General features: G+C 40.7%; 1 protein-coding gene across 5 annotated transcripts in view; it reads left to right on the plus strand.

The window, feature by feature from the left end:
* LOC140481858 (NEDD8-conjugating enzyme UBE2F) overlaps positions 1-25,396 on the plus strand; it is a 366,423-nt gene that overhangs the window by 238,455 nt on the left and 102,572 nt on the right. Inside the window, exon 1 of one of the 5 annotated variants that reach the window (XM_072578434.1) lies at positions 45-130. The exons of 3 other annotated variants lie outside the window; for them this stretch is intronic. The gene's annotated coding sequence lies outside the window, so the exon portion shown is untranslated. Of the gene's footprint in view, positions 1-44; positions 131-2,393; positions 2,415-25,396 lie in introns of those variants that run through there. One more of the 5 variants, XM_072578433.1, reaches the window with a different exon arrangement.

The raw sequence follows: 25,396 nt of genomic DNA on the forward strand, positions 1-25,396 counted from the left end.
CGGCGCGCTCGGACACGGAGCAGGGGGGCTCGTGGTGGGGGAGTGCGGGGTGGGGGGCAGGCCAGCCGCTCAGAGGCACCGGGAATGGTGCGGGAGTACACGCTGCTGTCAGTGACAGAGCCGAGCCCAGGTGAGGAGCGTGCTCGTTAACGTCCCGGAAAGGAGGGCAGTCAAAATGGGCAGAGGAGGATCCCACCAGCGGTATCGTGACTGTGACCGGCTATATTGTGGCTTTAATTAGGTTAACGGGGGGGCAGTTATGGGGAGATCACCCCCACCCCCATCCCACCCCCACCCCCTCCCCCTCCCCCTCCCCCTCCCCGGGTATAGTGGGCCGTGGGATCTTTTACACGCCTCCAAGAGGGCACACATGGCCTTGGTTTTTCCCCAAGGTTGGTACCTCTGACTGTGTAGTTCTGTCCTCACCCTAACCCCCCCCCCCCCCCCCCCCCCCATCGCGGTATCTGTTGGGATTACGGCGCTTGATGATCAAAACTGGGGTTTTAACCTGCAAATTTCCGAGTGGAAAGGGATACAGTGAGAGTGGTGTATATACGCTGTTCAGGGAGAGAAACTGTATATAACATATATGTTGTGTATAGAGGATGTTAAAAATCTACCTACCCTCAGCAAGCATGTAGTTCAATTCGAAAAGTGCCCTTTGACAAAGAAACATAACTATAGCTAAAGATAGGAACCCTGTCAAATGGGGATATTTAAAAGGTGTATTTTATTAAGAACCTTTAAAGGATGGAAGGCACAGATGATTGTTTTTAGAAATCTAGACTGTACAGCTTAAATCACAAAAGCTACTGTACTACAGTTTGTATATGAGTAACGTAGTCTGCTGTTTGTTATTCTACTAAATGCAATTCAATAGAAGTACTGATTTAGATTTCATTTTGCTGGTTTTTTGACCTGTAAGTTCTATCAGTGGTGTGGTTTGCAGCATTACAAACACTGTTATTATAGTACAAGTTCCATAATTAGGTGTGCATGTACTTAAACTTAATAGGATATTATGGTGCGTTAGTACAGGATTACGTCTGTGTTAGATCTTCAAATTTAGAAGGCCAGGCAATAAACGGTAGAACTTCAGAACTTAGTTTTTATGTACCAATAAGCTTTTATTTAATGACCTATTGTAGATCATGCACCTACTACCAACAATCCTTTCTGCCTGCTGCTGTGAGTCTAGGCAAGTCCCCACTTAATCTTCATTGCCCTTTAGATAAACTAAACATCCAAAGTTAAACAATTCCTTTGTCTTTCGGCTGTGTCTTTTAAAGAAAAACATCAAAAGTGTCATACGCATAAAGACTTCCATTCTGTGTTCAAAGCCTTGCATTGCGAGATCACCCTCCTCCAGAACTGCGTATCTACAAGCATCCATTCCCTCCACCTCAACACTCAGCAGCTGCAATGTGTACTATCTACAAAATGTAATGCAAAAATTCACTGAAGACCCTAATACAGCTACTTCCAAACCCACAACCACTTCCATCAAGGAAGACAAGGGTAACAAGTACATGGGAATACCACCATGTGCAAGTTCCTCTCCAAACCACTTACCATCCTGACTTGGAAATATATCTCCATTCCTTCATTTTACTGGGCCAAAGTCCTAGAATTCCCTATGGTAAGGGCATGGTGTATGTACTATAAACATGGACTGCAACAATTCAAGATGACAGCTCACTGCCACCTTCTGAAGAACAACTAGTGCTGCGCATTAAATACTGGTCAGACAGTGATACCCATGTGCCACGAGTGAATAAGTGAATTATTTGTATTGTGCTGCTTTACTTTCCAGTTTTTAATTTCATTCTACCAGTCTGTGGTCTTCTCACGGTGATCATTTTAAATATTCAGTTAATAGTTGAACCTAACAATAGCTTTTGGTGCATGTCCCACAACTTATTCATTAGTCCCCTTTGAAAGCAATGGCACAAATGTAACAATTGTGGGTAATTGTCCTATGGATATTATGGCTCGGTCATGTGTATAATCTGCCCTTACCACCATCCCAACTCTAATCTTCGACTAATCTCAGGTCCTCCATCAGAAAAAATACAAATTTCCAATGGACAGGGTACTTTTAGCTATTGGTTACTCAGAGTGCAAGATATTGTAATTAATTCTGATTAAATGTAAGAAGTGAACCTTAACAGTTTCCCATTTTTGGTAAGTACTGCCCTTTTTGTTCTCCTATGACTTCCTATTGTGTAATATGCTAAATATTTTGAATTGAACTCTCTCTGATAGCCTAAAACAGTACCTCTTGTATTCTGATATCTCCACTTTAATAAACCCCCTGCATTCCAGAATGTAAAGCACTCAAAGCTCAAAAAATGGTACTAGAGCAGGAGGACTATCACATGGAACAGAAGATAATTTTGGATTGTGCCCAGTTGGTAAGAATTATATCCTGCAACAATTTGAAGAGAATTCTTGGCACAAGCTACCCATGCTAGGAAGGTTGACAATTTACACTCTGGTCAATCAGCCAAAACTTTTCTTACGAAGTCATCAATCACAGCATGAATTATAGATAGATGTGTTTTTGCATACATGTGTTCACCTATATCTCTGAACTCCTTGTTAACAAATTCACCTCTGGTCAGAAATTTTGTCAAGTTTTCCATAATTTCAACTTCATAACTTTCTTGTACTTATTTATAATTCATTAGTATGATAGAATTCTATATTGCTGTAAGATATAACAGGCTGTGAAAGGTTTTCATTTTGCACATCAGCACAGAATTGCAAGAATGCCAAATTTCAAGGGGAATAACAATTTATGCTACAGGAGAAAATGATGCTGAGTGTTTGGTAAGTGGACTCTGATTGAGGTATTGCCGTAGAGTACGTGCCAGTGCACAGTTATCCCCAAGTTTTTGTTTAAGTTCAAACCAGGCAAAGTGACTGTTATTTCTCATGGGGATTACAGCAAGAACTGGTGTCTCAAAAGCATTTGTTGAGTTTAATTTATTGTCACGTGTACCGAGGCACAATGAAAGGTTTAGTGTCAATAGAAAATTTATATTTAAAATGGGGGTGTCCCTCAAAACCCTTGCAAGTTCTCCAATTCATGCTAACGTTTTCTAGTAGTATCTTATAATCCTCACCTACATCTACACCTTTTTGTAAGATTTTTCACTAAACAATTACAATAAATAAATTCTTGAACTTTAAGACCATTTTCTTTTTCTCTTTATCCTCACATCGAATTCATTTAATAATTCTCTGAAAAACTTGTGGTTTTGGTAAGGAGATATGATAATGTTCTATGGCTAAACTGTAGGTGAATCGATTTTCCAAAAATAATTGTCACCATTGTGTTAGATTATTTTTTCTGAGATTCTTACACACTTGATGCAACTGCAATACGCCAACTTCTATGAACAACAACCAAATTTTATTAAGCAAATACAATACAAACTTTGGAGAAACTCTTAACATTCTTCACCATGCTTGTGAAGAGTGTTGAGACGTCCCTCTGAAGAAAGGAAACAGTCCTTCCTTTATACAAAATCTTTGCATTACAGTCAGTGATGCCCACAAGATGACCCCTCCCCCAGTCACTCCCTCACAGTCACATGCCACTCAAGACACAATGCAGTGACCTGATCATCTCCAGAAACTATGCAATGTAAATCATCCCGTAATGGTCAAATTGTTGCAAATGTTTTTAACTCCAGGGAGTAGTCAAAATTCCAACTACAATGATCTTATTGATTTTGAATAGGATGATGATGCAAATGTAAATTGTCTCTGATTAATAAGAGATGGCCACGTAATTGGCTCTGAATGACAAGGGATGGGAATGTAAATTCCTTATAGTCTACCTGTAAGTCGGAGGCATCCCACCCTAGCCTCGGGATATCCAATCTCCAGCAGGTCAGGAGAGCAAATTAACTCTTTAATATCACAATTGTGCCTTTTAATAGAAGGTTTACTCAACAGCATTGGTAACTCAGTCGAGACTACATCAGTACTTAGAAAGTTGCACATTCCAGCTAATGTACTTGGAATGGAGACCCTCTGGTGACTTCAAAGCGTTGTTCTCATCAAAACTCAAGCTTGATGATGGTGGTTGTTGTTAGGAGATAATCATTTCAGCCTCAGGAGTTCTTCAGGGTAGTTTTCCAGGCCCATTTAGCGACTTCATTATAAGGTCAGAAATGTTTAGAACTATCCATCCCGCCGATACTGAAGCAGTATGTGTTCACATCCAGAAAGAATGGGACAAGATTCAGGCTTGGACTAAGTGCCAAGTAACATTTGATCCACACATACCAGGTATTGATCTCTTGAAAGAGAGAATCCAACCAGCAACTTTTGACATTTAGTAGCATTACACCATGTACATGAGTCACCTATAATGTACATTAATGTACCTAAGACTTCTCAGCAGCAACTTCCATATCTTTACCTGTAATGTTTGGTAGCAAAAGGGCAGCAGATGCATGGAAGTGCCATCACTTGTAAGCTGAACACCATCCTGACTTGGAAGTGTATCACTGATCCTCCCCTGTCACTTGATCAAAACCCTGGAAGTGCCTTTGTGACAGGATTATATATGCACTTAGACTCCTCGACTGCAGCAGTTCAAAATGATGACTTCTTCCTTCCCATGAAAAAATGGAAAAAAAATAGATTCACATTGGATTCCATAATTTGCACAATTAAGTGAATTTGAAATTTATTTAAAACTGTCTGTTTTAAATAATTATAATTATAATTATAACCTTCCTCCTCACATGTTATTTCAAGGTTCTGTCTCCTTGTTCACAGTGGGCACTTTGCCACATTTGATACTTAAGGGGATTTGTTAACTTTTCATGGGCCATTTCTCACACACGTACAAGTTAGGCGCAAAAGTACCATTTGACTCCCCAAACATGCTTCACCTTTTGATTAGTTCTGATTGTGACTTGAACTCCACATTATTATATTTTCTGATCACCTTTGACTCACTTGTTAGTCAATAATCTTATCTATTTGTCTTAAAAGTATTCAATTAATCTGCCTCAATTGCTCTGTGGAGAAGGTAGTTCCAAAGATTTGAGACCCTTTAAGAAAATAATTCTCCCCTCCCTTATCTTCAGACGATCACCTCTTATTCTTCAAAACTCCAATTGATACATCCTATCCTGTCCAATCTTTCCTCATTGGGTAACCCCTCATCCTGTGTATCAGTCAAGTGAACCTTTTCTGAACTGTCATTGACACATCTATTTCCTTTCTGAAAAATATGCTATGCATATACTTTAGCTGTGGCATACCAATGCTATACACAACTGCAGGAAAAATACCTCGATTTTATATAGTTCATTCCTCTTGGAATAGACTTAACATTGCATTTACTTTCTTAATCAGTTGCTGGACATACATGCTAACATTTTTTGTGATTCATGTACCAGGATACCCAGATCCCTCCGTACCTCTGCTCTGCAATCTCTCCTAATTTAAACAATGTGCTCCTTTCCATTCCTACAAGTTCACATTTTCCAAAATTATACCCAATTGCCAACTTTTTTATCCATTCACAACCAGTCTATATCCTTTGCAGAGTCCTTTTTATCCTCTTTGCAATCTAGTTTCCTACCTATCATTGTGTCGTCAGCAACTTTTGCAATTGTGCGTTTGCCTTCTTCCTGAGTCATTAACATAATATATAATTTCTGGAATTTAACTCTCCTACTATTACTCTTTACAAATAGACAGTAGAAACTAAATGGAATCTTTTCATTCCTTTTGAGGCCTGCATGCAGTACCAGGAATCTTTTGAGTCTTTTAATGTATCCCAGTTCTTTAAAGCTTAAGGGAATGACTTGATCTCCAGGCATATTCATTTCAGCAGAATTTTGATTCAGAAAAGACACCTTCACTAAGAACAGTCTATCAGTAAGAACTAGTTAACTAAATACATGAGGCACCTTAACACAATCCAGTAATACTATACTAATTTGAACTTTGTCAACCTGTTGTGCTCTTTTTAAGTCCATGCTGTTCATTCACTTCCAAAATCTGAGATTCATAGCCACTCCAAGTTTAACTTCCTTATAGGTTTGAGCGAGGAATTCATTTTGGGAATTAAACCTTCATTAATATCCATCTGAGGAATTACTTGCTTCTGACTTTATTTTGGGCTGGAAGCAACAACACCAAGGCTGTATTTCTTGTTTTGTTTCTGGTAGAGTCGTGACCCATGCTTACCCATCAATCTTCCACTGATCGTATGGTTCAGAATCCAAGAACATCAGAGTGTAATCATGGTTTGACACTTGCTGCCATTTTCTACAAAGACAGATAGGAATTTAATGTGTTTGTCGTGGTGATGGGTGTACACCATTTAGCATCTGTACTCTGTTATTGTATTCGAACTCTGAAAGCTAGGCAGTTAAGGATATTGAAGCTGAGTCTCTATACATTTGCAAGCTTTTATTTACAGAGCCACATGTTGTGGATCAGGCACTTTAAAGCTACATGTTATGTTTAGCCTGCTAAATCCCAAGTAATACCCATCACCTGAATACATAATTATATCAGAAACAAAAATAGAAATTGCTGAAAAAGCTCAGCAGGTCTGGCAGCATCTGTGGAGAGAAATCAGAGTTAACATTTCTGATTGAATGATCTTTCCTCTGAACAGGTGCTGCCAGACCTGCTGAGTTCTTCCAGCAATCTCTATTTTTGTTTCAGATTTACAGCATCAGCAGTTCTTCTGGTTTTTACATCCAAATATCAATTTTTTTATAAATCTATATTGGATAAGGAGAATATGGTGTTAGTATGCTAATGCACAATTACATGATGCTGCTGGATTCGGAATACAGACATGACAGTGACTGCAGGATTACAAGGCAGTGTAGGATTAGGTTCACATGGTATTACATTGTATTAATGCAAGACTACCGTTGTATATTTTGAGCAACACCTTGCAGTTTTAGTGATTCCATCCCGTTCCTTGATGATCAGGCAGATTTAACAGCAACTGTTTTCTTCTTATTAAATGATTTATATTCAAGACTTTAAGGATATTCAAGACTAGTGAAAATATTTATTGGTACATAGTATAGAGTAGCTTGAGATGTCTTTCTGCATCAGTATTCTCAAAATGTAGTGATCATAACCGTTCTCTGTGAAGGGAAATAAAACAATCAGGGGAATTGACCAGTCTAAGTTATTTAATCTCAATCTCCTATTGTTTGAAGGACTCTTCTCTTAATACTGCACATGTAAAGATCCTGAAACATTACACTGTAGAGAGATTAATAACAAGCAAATTATGATGAATGAACATGACTGCATCCTTGAGAGTATAAGAAGTTTAATGTTGCAATATGCTAATAGTGGGTGGAGGTGACGGGACTGAATTTCTCATTCCCGGTTCAATGCCTAATCCTAAATGTCAAATACAGTGATACCAATAAATGCCTGCAGGATGCAGTGACATGATATTTAAATTCACAATGCAAATGTATTCTATTTGTGCTATCTCAATCATTTTTAGTCTTGATATTTGGTGGATGGGGCTAAGAACACTTGTAATGGAGCTGAACAGTGATTTTGTTCAGTGATTTTTTTTTAATGAGATTAAATTTTTTATTTTAAAATGTAAGTGAAGATGAGCTGAAATTGAATGTACTTGATTTGCAAGTGGAAGTTTTTACAATATCTTCTGGCACAGGGTGGCTTGATTGCTCATCCTTTGCTTGTCGATATACTGGAGTGAGCTTCAGTGTATTTTGAAAAGTAACCTCTCCAAGGTGGTCATGAGGGCCACTGTTTGTCGGGATGACCTGACCAGATAAAGGTTAAAAATTATCCATGTTTCCCCTACATAAAATCACCTATCTCGAGGGGAGCCATTCAACTGCAGGAGGTATTTGCGGATGAGCAAGAATTTGATTTAGGAGCTGAGTGACTATGTTAGTCATTAACAGACTACAAATGTGTGTCTCAAGATGTAAATTTGGTCCATATCTGTGGGTTGACAATGCACCAATGCTACTGGTGCACTTTGAGTCACATTTTAGAAGGAAAGAAAGATTGTACGTTTCCTTCCTCACTGCCTGACCTATGGGAAGAACGTTGTGAAAGGAGGCAGCTCATGTGCCAATAGCATATTTTAGTAGCACTGATCTTGCAGAATAATGAGGTTATATTGTTATTACTCAGAAATTATTGTGTTTGCTTGGATACTGCATCTTATTTATCCCAGTCTTGAGTCTTGAGCATTGCCATGGGGCAAGCATGTGTTGGATCTGATTGCATATACCACTGCAGAAAAAATATATTCTTATTCACAGCTGTGTCACAATGGAGTAAGTGAGATCTGCCCTCTTAGCTCTGTGTTGCAAAATCCCAATATTTGGGAGGTATGGACTGGTCTTGTTAGTAGACCTGAGACCAAAGGTCTCCATTATTGACATGTCTGTGTCTGTCTAGAATCTTGCGACCCAAGTGGTCTCAAAGATCTTTGGGTGTGAAGTGCCTCCAACTCCCTTGTGTTTTCTCCTAAAGCTCTAAGTGTGATCCCCTCATAAGAAAAGATTCAGTTGAATAGTTGAGATTGTCACTGGAGAGCCAGTGAATCCTAATCTTTTAAAGTAGACTCATAGAGTGGTTCCAGTACAGAAGGAAGGAAGCAAGCAAGCAGTGGGCTGCTACGTGATAACTAATATTTGTGCCACATGAGTATGAGATAATGCCCATCTCCAATAGGACAGACTCTTGCTGCTGTCTCTTGTCATTCAATGGCATTACCATAGCTCAATCCCCTACTGTCAACATCCTGGGGTTGTCATTAACCGAAAACATAACTTGACCAACCATATGAATACTATGGTTACAAGAGGAAGTGAGACTCTGGGAAAATCAGATCATCCATTTAAAATGGAGATGGAGAGGTTTTTGTTCTGATTTGTGGAATTCTTTATTGCAAAAGGCTGTACAATTGTGAAGTTAAGGCTGAGTAGACAGAATTTTAATCAGTAAGGGATGAGGCAGGAAAGTAGAGTTGAGGATCAGTACCTCTTGTGGTCTAATTCTGTGTTGAGAAACTCAAATCGCATGGGGTAAAATCAGGTCCCACAATACTCAAGCTCAACAAAGATTAACACCCCATCTACCACCTTCAACACTCATCACCATCACCCCCACTACTGCTACACTGTGGGTATCTACAAGATGTACTGCAGCAACTCACCAAGGCTCCTTCAATAGCATCTTCCAGACCCACAACATCTACCATCTAAAAGAACAAGAACAGTAAATACAAGCCTGCTACATACATGCAGTACTTGCACATTCCCTTCCAAGCCATGCTGGCTTCAAACCATATCATTGTTTCTTCACTATTTCTGGGTCAAATCCTGGAACTCTTTCCCAACAGCACAATGGTTGTTCCTATTCCCCATGGACTGCAGTGCTTCAAAAAAGTGCTCACTACTATCTTCTCCAGGGCAGGTAGGGCTGGCTAATAAACACTAACCTAGCCAGTAAAGCTGACGTTCCAAGTACACATGGGGGGGGGGGGGGGGGGGGAAGAAAACTGGGCTCTTGTTTTTCTACAAGTTAATTGAGTAGTCAAAAATCTGACAGATTGAGCATCTTTCTATTGTTTAGGCAAGAAAATCTTTTTTAAAGGATATTGTTTAAATGGAGAATATCTGCAGAATTAGGTGCAGAGGGATCTAGATGTCCTTGTTCATGAGTGCCAAAAGTTAATATACAGATACAACAAATAATTTAAGAAAGCTGATGGAATTATATCTTTTACTGTGGGATTATATCCTTTTGAGAGAAATTAATCATAAAAATAAAGAGGTTATGCTTCAGTTATACAGGGTATTAGAGAGACTAATCTTAAAATGTGTGCAGTTTGGTCTCTTTCATTCAAGGAAGGATGTCAATGCATTGGGCATGGTTCAGGGGAAATTTAATAGATTGATACTTGGGATAAACAGTTGACTTATGAGGGAAGAGTGCGTTGTAGGCTGGGTGTGCTTTCACTGTAATTTAGAACAGAGAGGGGGGATTATTTTGTGGACATGAAAAGGATGTTAGCACTTGTCAGTGAGTCTGATACGAGGGGACACAGCTTTAAAACATAGAATCAACTTTCGAGGCCAGATGAGAATTATTTTTCTCAGAGTTTGTGACTTGAAATTCTGCCTCTGAGGCAGGATCATTAAATATTTTTAGGCTGGAGACAAACAGATTTTTGTTAGACAAATGAATCGAAGGATAGTACTAATGAAAGTATGAAATTAAGAATACAAACTAATTAGCCATGATCTACGTGTAGCAGTACAGCTACATCTCTCCAAATCAGTGGTCAGACCACATTTGAATTCAGTTCTGTGCACCTTTTGTTTAAGGAAGGATATATCCTTCTCTCTGGAGAGAGTGGAAATGAGGTTTACTAGATACAAGGAAAGGTGAGAGAAATTGGGCTTATTCTCAATGCAGCAGGGAAAATGAAGAGGCGACCTTGTTAAAGTGCTCAAAATTATGAGTAATTTTGACGGAGTAAAGAAGGATATTCTATTTCCACAAGTAGTTCACAGTAACAAAGGGTCACAATTTCAGCATTGTCAACAAGAGAGCTAGGAGTGTGAAACCTCTTTATTCAGCATTGTTAGAGTTTAGATTGTGTTGCCTGCAAAAATGGTGGAAGCACATTCTATAAGGAGATTTCAAAAGAGAACTGGATATATACCTATTCGAAAGTGATGAACCTACATGACCAGACGTAGAGCTTGAGAACAAGACTGTTTAAATGTGATCTTGGAGGAACTGTTGGGCAAAGTTCACAGCACAGAATCCGAGAAGTTATTTGTTGTTTTTAAGTGTGGCCTACAGAGAATTTGCAGTGGTGAGCAGAGTGGGTTCTTTCTTGATTATATGTTTTGGAGTTATGTGTCTTGATTAAACTTAAAATATAAGCCATAACTATTAATTTAACTGGGGGCAGTGTTTGTAGAGGAATAAGACGGTGTTATTTTCTGGGTCTGTAGATTGTGAAGGAGCAAAAATGGCCTTTGATGGAGTGATATGTAGTTCTTGTCAGATGTGGGAGTTTAAAGAGAGTTTAAGGGTTACTGCGGATTATATCTGCCATAAATGCTGTTGGATGCAAATCTTATCAAATCAAATTGATTGGTTAGAGAGACAGTTAGAAGCAGTGAGGAATTTGCAACAGCAACAGTATGTGATGGATGGCAGTTATAGGAAGCGGGGAAAGTCTCAGATACAGTCACATAGATGGGTTAACTCCAGGAAAGGTAAGAGAGGTGGGCTGCTAGTGCAGGAGGAGTCTTTTGTGGATATACCCATTTCAAACAGGTATGCTGTTTTGGAAAATGTAGGGGGTGATGGATTCTCAGGGGAACGTTGCATGAACAGCCAAGTTTCTGGTATTGAGACTGGCTCCAATGCAACGAGGGGTACGTCAGGTTACAAGAGATCAATTGTGTTGGGGGATTCTCTAGTCCGAGGTACAGACAGACGTTTCAGTGGCCAGCAGCAAAAAAAATCAGAATGGTGAGTTGCTTCCTTGGTGCCAAGATCAAGGATGTCTCGGAGAGGGTGCAGAATGTTCTCACAGGGGGAGAGGGGCCAGCAAGAGGTCGTTGTCCACATTGGAACCAACGACATAGAAAGGGAAAAGGTTGGGACTCTGAAGGGAGATTACAGCGAGTTAGGCAGAAATTTAAAAAGGAGGTCCTCGAGAATAGTAATATCTGGATTACTCCCAGTGCTACGAGTTAGTGAGGGCAGGAATAGGAGGATTAGAGCAGATGAATGCATGGCTGAGGAGCTGGTGTATGGGAGATGGATTCACATTTTTGGATCATTGGAATCTCTTTTGGGGTAGAAGTGACCTGTACAAGAAGGGTGGATTGCACCTAAATTGGAAGGAGACTGATATACTGGCAGGGAGATTTGCTAGAGCTGCTCAGGAGGATTTAAACTAGTAATGTTGGGGTGGGGGGTGGGATCCAGGGAGATAGTGAGGAAAGAGATCAATCTGAGACTGGTACAGTTGAGAACAGAAGTGAGTCAAACAGTCAGGGCAGGCAGGGACAAGGTAGGACTAATTAATAATAAACTGCATTTATTTCAATGCAAGGGGCCTAACAGGGAAGGCAGATGAACTCAGAACATGGTTAGGAACATGGGACTGGGATATCATAGCAATTACAAAAATATGGCTCAGGGATGGGCAGGACTGGCAGCTTAATGTTCCAGGATACAAATGCTACAGGAAGGATAGAAAGGGAGGCAAGAGAGGAGGGGGAGTGGCATCTTTGATAAGGGATAGCATTACAGCTGTACTGAGGGAGGATATTCCCGGAAATATATCCAGGCAAGTTATTTGGGTGGAACTGAGAAATAAGAAAAGGATGATCACCTTATTGGGATTGTATTATAGAGCCTAACAGCCAGAGGGAAATCGAGAAGCAAACTTGTAAGGAGATCTCAACTATCTGTAAGAATAATAGGGTGGTTATGGTAGGGGTTTTAACTTTCCAAACATAGACTTGGACTGCCATAGTGTTAAGGGTTTAGATGGAGAGGAATTTAAGTGTGTACAAGACAATTTTCTGATTTAGTATGTGGATGTACCTACTAGAGAAGGTGCAAAACTTGACCTACTCTTAGGAAATAAGGCAGGGCAGGTGACTGTGGTGTCAGTGGGGGAGCACTTTGGGGCCAGCGACCATAATTCTATTTGTTTTAAAATAATGATAGAAAAGGATAGACCAGATCTAAAAGTTGAAGTTCTAAATTGGAGAAAGGCCAATTTTGACAGTAATAGGCAAGAACTTTCGAAAGCTGATTGGGGGCAGATGTTCGCAGGTAAAGGGACGGCTGGAAAATGGGAAGCCTTCAGAAATGAGATAACAAGAATCCAGAGAAAGTATATTCCTGTCAGGGTGAAAGGGAAGGCTGGTAGGTGTAGGGAATGCAGGATGACTAAAGAAATTGAGGGTTTGGTTAAGGAAAAGAAGGAAGCATATGTCAGGTATAGACAGGATAGATCGAGTGAATCCTTAGAAGAGTTTAAAGGAAGTAGGAGTATACCTAAAAGGGAAATCAGGAGGGCAAAACGGGGACATGAGATAGCTTTGGCTAATAGAATTAAGGAGAATTCAGAGTTTTTACAAATATATTAAGGATAAAAGGGTAACTAGGAAGAGAGTAGGGCCCCTCAAAGATCAGCAAGGCAGCCTTTTTGTGGAGCCGCAGGAGATGGGGGAGATACTAAACAAGTATTTTGGATCAGTATTTACTGTGGAAAGGGACATGGAAGATAAACTGTAGGGAAATAGGAGATGACATCTTGCAAAATGTCCACATTACAGAGGAGGAAGTGCTGGATGTCTTGAAACGGTTAAAGGTGGATAAATCCCCAGGACCTGATCAGGTGTACCCGAGAACTCTGTGGGAAGCTAGAGAAGTGATTGCTGGGCCTCTTGCTGAGATATTTGATTCATTGATAGTCACAAGTGAGGTGCTGGAAGACTGGAGGTTGGCTAACGTAGTGCCACTGTTTAAGAAGGGTGGTAAGGGCAAGCCAGGGAACTATAGACAGGTGAGCCTGATGTCGGTGGTGGGCATGTTGTTGGAGGGAATCCTGAGGGACAGGATGTACATGTATTTGGAAAGGCAAGGACTGATTAGGGATAGTCAACATGGCTTTGTGCATGGGAAATCATGTCTCACAAACTTGATTGAGTTTTTTTGAAGTAACAGAGGATTGATGAGGGTAGAGCAGTAGATGTGATCTATATGGACTTCAGTAAGGCATTCGACAAGGTTCCCCATGGGAGACTGATTAGCATGGTTAGATCTCACGGAATACAGGGAGAACTAGCCATTTGGATACAGAACTGGCTCAAAGATAGAAGACAGAGGGTGGTGGTGGAGGGTTGTTTTTCAGACTGGAGGCCTGTGACCAGTGGAGTGCCACAAGGATCATTGCTATATCCTCTACTTTTTGTCATTTGTCATAAATGATTTGGATGTGAGCATGTGGTACAGTTAGTAAGTTTGCAGGTGACCCCAAAATTGGAGGTGTAGTGGACAGTGAAGAGGGTTACTCCAGAGACCTTGGAGTGCAGGTTCATAGCTCACTGAAAGTGGAGTTGCAGGTAGATATAATGCTGAAGAAGGCGTTTGGTATGCTTTCCTTTATTGGTCAGAGTATTGAGTACAGGAGTTGGGAGGTCAAGTTGCGACTGTACAGGACATTGGTTAGGCTACTGTTGGAATATTGTGTGCAGTTCTGGTCTCCTTCCTATCGGAAAGATGTTGTGAAACTTGAAAGGGTTCAGAAAAGATTTACAAGGATGTTGCGAGAGTTGGAGGATTTGAGCGATAGGGAGGGGCTGAACAGGCTGGGGCTGTTTTCCCTGGAGCCTCGCTGGCTGAGGGGTGACCTTATAGAGGTTTACAAAATTATGAGGGGCATAGATAGGATAAATAGACAAAGTCTTTTCCCTGGGGTTGGGGAGTCCAGAACTAGAGGGCATAGGTTTAGGGTGAGAGGGGAAAGATATAAAAGAGACCTAAGGGGCAACATTTTCACACAGAGGGTGGTACATGTATGGAATGAGCTGCCAGAGGAAGTGGTGTAGGCTGGTACAATTGCAACATTTAAGAGGCATGTGGCTGGGTATATGAATAGGAAGGGTTTGGAGGGATATGGGCCAGGTGCTGGCAGGTGGGATTAGATTGGGTTGGGATATCTGGTCGGCCTGGACGGCTTGGACTGAAGGGTCTGTTTCCACGCTGTACCTCTATATGACCAGATAGGCATCTCTTTCAGAAATCGGTACAGACATGATGAGCTGAATGACATCCTTCTGTACTATAAAATACTATGATCATTTTGAATGGTGGAGCAGGGTTGAAGGGCTGATTGACTGTCTTCTCCTGTATTGTATGTTTACATAAATGTAACAGACCTATTACCACGACCATGCCTTTTCCACGCTGCAAATGTTTCATCTTCAGCTGGTTATCCTAATCTCTCTTTGAAAGCCAAAAGAACTGATGCTGGAAATCAGAAACATAAATATAAATTGCTGGAAAAGCTCATCAGGTCTGGCAGCATCTGTGGAGAGAAATGAGGAGTTAATGTTTCAGGTAACGAAAACAAAATTTTCATTGCATTGCCATTCTTCTTTTGCCACTGAAGTGTAGTTTTTTTTAGCAATTTGTGGTATTCATATTCCAAACTCCCAGCTGCAATATCTTTAGTTTAAAATTAAGTGTGTAAAGCCCAAATTACTTTTAACAGGACCTGGGCACTTGAAGGAAATAAATCTGCAGGGATAGAGGGTTCAAGCAGGGTAGTGGGACTGAATGGATTACTCCCTCGGGAGCTCGCAGGGATGACTGTGGATTCATATATGGGTCTTCTAAAAATCGGTATCTTGTGGCCAGTCAGTGGTTTGGTTTCTTTCAGATTGGTTTTCAGAGTACAGATGTGGTTTTGCTGTATGTACTATATTAGTTTAAATTGCATTTAATTTGGAAACTCATTTTGGAAAAGTCGACACAGCTTTTTCACTTAAAAGCCTGACCACAACTGAAAAGATTGAAATTTATTCTGTGGTAATGAAATTAATTTCCAGTAGGCCCATATGTTTCATCATTCTGTGGACCAGCCATCTAGGTAATAAATTGCAAGTTTTGATGGAAGATTGATGTTTATGCTGCTGTTATCCTGTGTAAGAAGAAATGAATGCTGCAGATTGTCAATCTTGAGCATCCTCCACTGGCACCAGTGGGAGGAAGGGCTTACTGAAGTGATAGTTCTTGCGCCTTCAATTCCTGAGATGGCAATTCACAAGGAAATACTAGAAATACCCTACATTTCCAACTGATCTTCAGTATCTTAGAGTTGATGGGCTAACTCAACAGTCTTAATGAACATCTGTATTTGGAAGGGAGGAAGTTGTGCTGATTAAGACTTGGACCTCAGTTGCACAATTTAATGTGTGAATACGAATGCATTAATCACTGAACATTGCAACACACATAACAAATCTGTAAGAATAGAGGTCATTTCTGGAGGAATTGAATAGAAAAGCAGGATGATGTGTTTAAACTAGCAGTAAGCGACGAAGCATTTGCAGTGATATTAGTGTCTTAATTACAGCAGCACTTCTTTTAAATCCACATCCCATTTCATTCTGTCCTTCTCATGCCACCTCATGTTATCCCTGTCCATGCTACTCCCTGTCCCATTCACTGTCTCCGATGCTAGTTCCCTTCTGTTCCTACACATTCTCCCTCCGTCTCAAGTCAAGATAGAAACCCATCTCACCCTGCCGTTGCCACCCTAAATTGTCCTCCCCTTTGCGTCACCATGCCCACCCTCCAATCTGATTAACATTATTGGTGCACTCCCTCCAAACTTACACTGCATTTTTTTTCCCTCCGCCAACTGCCTAAGCAAATTGCCCTCAGCAACTATTGCCACAAGTGCCTTGTGCTCTAGCACAACAAAGTAGCTATACCGCAAAACAGCACTAAGCCTCTCTGAAATGAAATTGGGGTATTGAAGGGCCTATGAACTGACAGGGCTTTGAGTTCAGCCCCTCTCACTTACTGATTGTTCTGGTCTACATTCATCAGACAAAGTTGATGATATTTCCCATCTATAGGACTGTGGAATGGAGAAGGAGAAAAAGGAGGCAGAGTTAGTGCATACAGGTCAGGAAGGTGGTGGTAGTGCTGTGGTCACTGGAAGAAACTGAGGATTGAAGATGCTGGCAATTAGAGTCAAAGTGTGGCCCTTGTAAAGCTCAGCAGGCCAGGCAGCATCAAGAAGCAGGAGAATTGACGTTTTGGGTGTAAGCCCTTCGTCAAGAATGTGATGGGGGAAAGGGGGCTGAGAGATAACTGGGGTGTGGAGCTGGAGGGAAGTTCACTGGGAAGGCGATGAGTGGATGCAGATGTTGGGAAGTGATAAATGGGAAGAAAGCTGGACAGATAGGACAGTTCAAGAGGGCGGTGCCAAGTTGGAGGGATGTAAATAAATTAAAAAATTCAAATCCAGTCTAAGCTCTGTGGTCGTGAACAACTAAATCGCAAACTAAAAGAGAAGACTCTACAAATATCCCATAAGCATTTGCATCTATATTCAGCTGGAATTGTCTAGTGGCTAATCCAACTTGGACTCCTCCTGAGAACTCCAGCATCACAGATGCTAATCTTCAGTCAATTTTCTTCACTCTAAAAAGACACCGACCCTGACAACATTCCAGCAGCAATATCGAAGGCATGCTCTGGAATTAGCAATGCCCATTGGCACGTACCCAGCCAATGGATTTGATTTATTGTAGTCACACATAACGAAGTACAGTGAAAAGTTCCTTGTTTGCAAGAGTACAGACAGATCATAGCATACAAGGATATATCGATCATCGGGCGCTTAGAGCGAGGCATACAAGGTTACAGCTGCACAGGCGGTGCACAAAGCAAGTTCAACATTATTTGAAATTAGAGAGATCTGTCCTGCAGGGAAGAAGCTGTTCTTGAACCTGTTGGTGCATGTGTTCAAACTTCCGTATCTTCTGCCTGACAGAAGAGATCAGAAGATAGCATTACTGGGTTGGGAGGATTCTTTGTTGGCAGCCTTTCCACGGCAACAGGATGTGTAAGTGGAGTCCATGGATGGGAGGTTGGCTTCCATGATGGTCTGGGCTGTGCACACCACCCTCTGCAGTTTCTTATGGTCCTGGGCAGAGCAGCTGCTGTACCAGGTCATTATGCACCCAAATAGAATGCTTTCTGTGTGCATCTGTAAAAGTTGGTGAGTTCCTTATGGACGCGCCGACTTTCCTTAGCCTCCTGAGGAAGAGGTGGTGTTCTGCTTTCTTGACTATCACATCTTCGTGGGAGGTCCATGTCAGTTGGTTATCGCCACTCCCAGGAACTTGATGGTCTCAACCCCCTCCACCTCTTCTCGGTTGATATAGAGAGGGGTATGTCCTCCTCCTTTCTGCCTCAAGTCAATTATCAATTCGTTTTTGTTTTTCTGTTATTGAGAAAGAAATTGCACCACGACACTAAGCAGTCTATCTCACATATTCTGACTCATTGTTGTTTGACATCCGGCCTACCACAATCGTGTCCTCGGCAAACTTGTTGATGGTGTACATGTGGAATTTCGCTACACAGTTGTGGATGTACTGGGAGTTCATTAGGGGGCTGAGAACACATTCTTGCAGGGTGCCAGTGTTGAGGATTATCATGGAGGAGATACTGTTTGCCGTCTGGGTCAGGATGCTGAGGATCCAGTTGCAGAGGACAGTGCTGAGGCCTAGGTCTCAGAGTTTTGAAGTTAGTCTGGCAGAGAGTATGGTGTTGAAAGTGAAGCTGCAGTCGATGAGTCGAAGCCTGATGTAGGTGTCCTTGATATCCAGATATTTCAGGGATGAGTGCAGGGGTATGGAAATGGCGTCCGTTGTGGGCCTGTTTCACCAGTAGGCAAATCGGAGGGAATCGAGGCAGGCAAGGAGGCTCGAGTTGATGTGGGTCATGATGAAGCACTCCATGATTATGGAGGTCAGAGCCACTGGGCGATATTTATTGTGGCACCTTGCGTGTGTTTTCTTTGATACGGGATGATGGTGGTCTGATTGTAATTCTTAAAACACTCTGGATTGTTCAGCAAATCTTATTCAGTCTTGGGAATCACATCTAAGGTTAGACATTGGGCTTAGACTTTTGCGAGTTGGTTGAATGCAATAAATGCTCTGCTGATTGCAAATGCCTGAGGAATGTACTGTATTACAGATCTGTAAACAAGCTTGGTTAATATAGCACTTTGTGTACTTTGGAATGCTGACCTCCATATCACAAGCACATTAAAACACAGGAGAAAGTACAGAAACAAGCTCCAAGGATGCTGCCAGAAGATGCAATTGTTAGAAAAGATTTATCATCTTTTTCTGAGGTCGGATCAAAGGTAGGCCTTTGACTTAATGTGTGGGGTTTGACCAGTGGATAAGAAGAAACTATTCCCTCTTCGCGGGATGAGTCCAGCAAAGTGTGCATAACTACAAATAAGCCACAAACAGATGGAACACCGAATTTAGGAGGGATTTTACAAGAAGTCATTGTCTTGTGAACTCTCTGCCACATGCAGTGATTGGAGCAGAGTATCGACTCAATTAGGGATAGCTGGAAAGGCACTTATGGAAGAAAAGGAAGGATGGGAAGATTTGATTTATTATTGTCACATGTATCTACATACAGTGAAAAATTTTGCATGGAGTACAGACAGATCATACCATGCAAAGTGCATTTGGTAATAGAACAGAAAAAGAATACCATGTTATGGTTGCAGAGAAGGTGCACAAAGAGCAAGATCAAAATTAATTTAAAATTTGAGAAGTCTATTCAGAAGCCTAATAACAGCAGGGAAGATGTTCTTGAATCTGTCAGTACGTATGTTTAAACTTTTGTATCTTCTGACCGATGGAAGAGGTTATAACTGGGGTGGGAAGGGGTCTTTCATCATGTTGGCTGCCTTCTCAAGACAGCCAAAAATATAGATGCTGTCGATGGATGGAAGATTGGCTTGCATGGTGGACTAAGCTATGGTCACAACTCTTTGCAGTTTCAATTAGAATAGGAAAAGGCATGGGTGGATTATAAGCACTGCTAGTTGGACTAAGTAGTCTGTTCCTATGCTGTCCTTTCTCTGTAATTTTAAGTGGTGTTTGCCAACAATGTACCTCAAAGCCTAATTTTCCAGCACTACTTTATGGAGTAGAGCTATACTGAACATAAATAGGATCAAAAAAATGGAAAGAACTGCAGTGCTGGAAATCTGAAATAGAAATTGCTGGGAAAACTCAGCAGGCCTGGCAGCGTCTGTGGAGAGAAAGCTGAGTTAACATTTTGGTTCCAGTCACCCTTCTTCAGAACATATATTGGATCAATGTTGGAGTTTATTTTTAGTTCACAAAAAGATGGAAGAAGTTTTTCGAATTGGTCTACTTCTGTTACTTACATCATACAGGCATTGTGAAAGTATTGTGTTAGTGGAGTGCCGATGTTGTCTGGCTCTTTGGATGACTGGGATCAAGTAAGAATAGAGTGCTTCAATCAATAAAGTACAAGTCAGGGAACATTCACAGTAATTTAAAGAGTTGGAGTATGTGCAATATAATTTGACAGCTGCCAAAGATGCATTCTTTTAATTTGGTGACTAGCACCAATTCCTGAAATATTTCCAGTCCCATTTATGTAAGCCAACATTTCACTTGCACCTTTGATTATGTTCTGTAAAAGTGTGCTAGTTTTTGATATCTTCTATACATGGATGCATAAAACTCTCTGCTGCTCAACAGTTTCCAATCTTTGTTGAATGGAAAAGTTCCAATTTGTCCTTCTTTGAATCAGAGAGTGACCACACCCCTCCAACATTGAATTCGACTGCTTTTTCCATTTACTTCATGTGTTCATGCCCCTGAGCAACCAGTCTTCCGCTTCCACCTGTCCTTTTGGTCCTGACAGTAACTTCTATAAAATGCACATCACCAGTCTGTCATCCAGCTTGTTGATGTAAGCTGAGACCCAATACAGATCCGGGAGAAATGCTACTAATCAAAGCATATTCCCTTCATGCCTGTTGCCCATCTCTTACCTCCCAGTCAGTTATAAGGTTACCTCCAATTCTGTGTTCACATTTGTCTAGTAACTTTTTTGTATAGAACCTTTGTTAAATATGTTCTGAAAGTCCGTATACACAACACCAACAGACAGTTCTCTGTCTTCCATATTGTCCATGATGTAGAGGTGCTGTTGTTGGACTGGGGTGGACAATGTTAGAAATCTCAATGCTAGGTTATAGTCCAACAGGCTGTTTCGCAAGTACAAACTTTTGGAGTATTGCTCCTTTGTCAGGTAGCCCTGGTGTCAACTACCTGATGAAGGAGCAGCCCTCCAAAAGCTTGTACTTTCAAATAAACCTGCTAGTCTATAAGCTGATGTGTGATTTTTAACCATATTGTTTGTTCTTCTTTGCTCTTTCCATGCCATAGTATCATATCAGGTGGAGAAGGCAGATGCTTGTCTGTTTCCACAGCTGACTTTTGCTGGCATAGGTCACCAGTTGGTGCCAGACACTATAGTTGAAGGGTACTGGCTCTTTGCAGCCTTATTGCCTGCCGTAACCATATCTGAAGAATTTGTAAGTTGGTATTGAACCTGTCTATTAAAGTTGTGAATGTTCTTTCTTTAGCCGACAAGTTTTGAAATGGGACTCAAAGCTGGAATACTTAGCGCAGAAGCAAAAATATTACCCATTGAACCCACAAGACCATCTTTGTCCACCATGTTAGTGACCTCAAAAAAAGTGAGGTTGTGACATTTTTTCTGATCAGTGTATTCTCAACTAAGTGTATAGTAATTCTGTCTTAGATGATTGATTACAAACATATTTCTATAAATAATATTGATCTGTCAAGCATTCACTCGAACTACCCCTTCATTTTTAAAAAATGGGATGGAGTGACATTTGTAATTCTATTTAAGGAATAACAGTTCCTGAATTGAAATCATTGGAAAATTTTGATTCATGCATCTGGATATCCCCACTAGTTTCCCTTTAATAACAAGGAGGACAAACTATCAGATTTCTGAAGATTTGACCATCCTAGTTCCCATTATTTTCTTCATTGACTTTTTAAATTAAAATATTGAATCTATTAAATTCCTGTAAATAACTGTTAGTTGGCTATTTTCTCTGAGGTGAAAACATGACAAATATTCACTAAACAAGTCAGCCATTGTTTATTTTACATTAAAGTGTTACCTGAATATGACTTTAATGGTACACCATCTTCTCGCCTCTGTCTTCCAGTTTGGTCATGAAAGCTTTAGTTTTGGGCGTTAATATCTCCCTTATTGTTTGTTCATTTTCTATTCTTGAATGACTTATTGTTTTAATCTAGTTGCTTTATTACTGTTTTAATTTTGCAACAACTTTATTGAACCCAGTTAACACTGTACTAATTGTAGCTTCAAGGATAAAGGCCAGCAACCCAATTTATAATAATTTAATCATATTACGATTGGGAGGAAAAGTACTCCAGGAAAATATCATCTTTTTTGAGAATTTCGAAACACTGGTTGCAGATAGTATTTTATCTCCATCCTGTATTTTATTTAAATTGTGTTGTTAATTTTATGATGGTATATATTCTCCTTCATTCTCTGAATTTGTACAGAATTTCACCATATGTTTTCTGTCATACTTTAGAAAACATTAGAATACAAGTGGCTAGCCGTGTTGTACTGGGACAGTGGTATTCTTGGGGCTGTTGTTACTCTATTGGGTGGGACATGTTCATTTGTCTTAGACTGAAAAGGAGCTGTATTCAGAATTCTGTCTTAAGTGGAGATTCCCAAGAAGACAACAGAAGCACTTCGAGGATTTTCTGAAAACATGCCCACCAACGTATTTGCAATTCTTGGCTGTGACTAATCAAAATGAAGAAGGTTCATTTGAGATGGTGCTGAACAGACTGAGAGACTTCACTAGTAATGTGCAGAGGTAAAATTAAGGCATTTGGAGACAGCCCACAGATCTCCAAACAACACAGCTATCTGACACACGAAGTGTACCAGCTCCCTCCACAACCCCGCACGCTCACACATTGAACTGAATCAAACTGCAATGGAAATAATTTGCTTTTCTTTGCATGGTATTCTGCATTCCTACTATGTATTATATTATGTCGGAGCACAGTAAAAGGGCTCTTGTTTGCCCTGGTGATTGTTAGCGTCCATAGCTCTGGTTCATCTCCATTATCACATATACCTCAATTACGCTAAGGTTGCCAACAGTCTGGTTCAGCTTCAGACTGTTGCCAGGAGCAGGATGAAATCTGTGGCTCAGGAGCAGAGTTTCTGGATGTTGGGCAAGCAGTCAGACAGTTTAGAGACAGCAGAGAAGTTGATAAGGAGAAATGAGTTAAAGCTGGATATTGTCGAACCTGATACTGCCTTTTCAGATGCCAAAGGGCAGTATGCAAATGAGACACAGAAGGGCGAAGGGTAAATCCTTGAGGAACATCTGATGTTGTGATGCAGGAACAGAGAGAAGCCTTTGCAGGTGATTTTTTTTTTATTAACAATGCTGAGTCCTTTGACATACATAGCAAAGTCATCCATTACAACTCTTGTGCGCCTTCCACAGCTGAATGGGAGATGTTAAAGTCATACTTCCAACAAAACCCCACCTTCAGTAACAAGCTAAGGTATTTTGAAATGTTTAACATGCTGAAGTCTTAGAGTAAGATAAGCTGCAGTAAATTGATATTGTTATTCTGTGGTACTCTCCAACAACAACTACAGAAAGGGCCTGATGTTACCTATCCACATAACTGCTTTGCCTGCCTATAGAGGTTTTCCAGTGATGCTATAATAACAGAGTGCTAAGCAAGCTTCATTTATTATCCTGAATATTCAAGTAGGAGGAAAAGATTTGAAAATTTTGCAGCTCAGCACTGTTCTGGTTGCATTTTGCTAGGCGGCAGTGTTGTATTTATTTCAATCCCTTTTACTCACAGCAACTGCAAACTGTTTATGTTGCATCCTCAACTTTCCATTTTATTGGTATGTGCTGAGGACTCCAAATGTGTCAGATGGAACTGATTACTTTTATTCATTACTGTGAATTGCTCATTATTGTATCCCTGGGTGAGCAGGAGTTGCAAGCAAGAGTATGCTGGATAGATTCCAGTAGCCAATTCCACTCAACAGACAGGATGTAAATGGTAAGGGAGTTCCTGATATATGTAGATTTTAGCTCCTGCATATATTTTGCTCCTTTCTCCCCTATTACTCCACAGGATCTCAAGGATCTGATTGGTACTTAAGGTCCTCGTGTGACTGCATTTGACACTGTGCGTCAGCAGGGTGTTTGATGTCCCAGCTGATCCTGGTTTCCCCCCCTTCCCTGCTGAGGGCAGCTCATTTGAGCAAAAATTGGAGCTAGAGCTGGGACATTCAACCAGGACAGTGAATGGTATCTGTATCCATCTCTGAAAGTGCAGTTTTCAGAGTGAAATGTAATACATATGTGAATCAAGATATTTTTGGGCGGTCAAAACCAAGGTAGTTCTTGGGTTCTTTGGGGATAGTGTGGAGGGAGTTTTTCTTGCAGTTTACTTTCAATTTAAAAGTATAGAGGAAATGACCCTGTATCTGGCCTTGTCTTGTCCCTATCCCAGAAATGCTTGATGGGGGCAGTGTAGACAGCTTTTATTGTCAGTTTAAAAGTGTACAAAGGTGTGGATTGGCCATAATGTGTGACCTTCCCATTAATGCAGGAATCCGTGTGCATTTGATCATTGTTTTCAGATTCTGGCTCTGTGCTCTGTGTTCTGAAGAGAGGTACTATGAACGATAGTGTATAAAAGATCAATAAAATAACTAATTTTATCCATTGCAATTGCATTATATGTATTGTCAAGTCTATTTTTAAGATTAAGTTGAGGTAAGTTTTCTTTCTCTGAGGGTCGTTTGTTCTATGAGATTCTCTTAAAGTCATAGAGTTGTACAACACAGAAACAGACCCTTTGGTCCAACTCATCCATGCCAAACAGAGATCCTAAACTAATTTAGTCCCATTTGCCAGCATTTGGCCCATATCTGTCTCAACCCTTCCTTCCTATTCATATACCGGTCCAGATGCCTTTTAAATATTGTAATTTTACCAGCCTCCACCACTTTCTCTGCCAGCTCATTCCAAACACGCACTACCCATTGCATTGAAAAAGTTGGCCCTTTTTAAATATTTTCCCTCTCACCCTAAACCTATGCCCTCTAGTTCTGGGCTTCCCAAACACAGGGAAAAGGCCTTGTCTATTTACCCTATCCGAGTCCCTCATGATTTTATAAACCTCTATAAGGTCACCCCTTGCCTTCAATGCTGGAAAACAACCCCAGCCTATTTAGCCTCTCCCATTAAATCCAGTGAATACAGCAGAGGCAATGCTGATGGAGTTTCTCTAACCGTCTATTCTTTTCCTTGACTTGCAGACATCTTTGTCATATGCTCCCTGCTGACTTGATGCAGCCCAACAGCGTCCACATTGTCAGTTGAAAAGTGTACAAAGGTGTAGATTGGCCATAATGTGTGACCTTCCCATTAATGCAGGAATCCGTGTGCATTTGATCATTGTTTTCAGACTCTGGCTCTGTGCTCTGTGTTCTGAACTAAAATAAAATCCTAATCAGCGGTGACCTTTTGAGAGACATAGTTTGCTGAAGTATGGGGAGTACTCAACGTATTTCTGGAATATTTGGCTGACCAGATCTGAGTTCTTTAGAGGAAGTGGAGTAA

This window comes from Chiloscyllium punctatum, chromosome 10 (genome assembly GCF_047496795.1).
Source record: "Chiloscyllium punctatum isolate Juve2018m chromosome 10, sChiPun1.3, whole genome shotgun sequence".
Classification (NCBI taxonomy): Eukaryota; Metazoa; Chordata; class Chondrichthyes; order Orectolobiformes; family Hemiscylliidae; genus Chiloscyllium; species Chiloscyllium punctatum.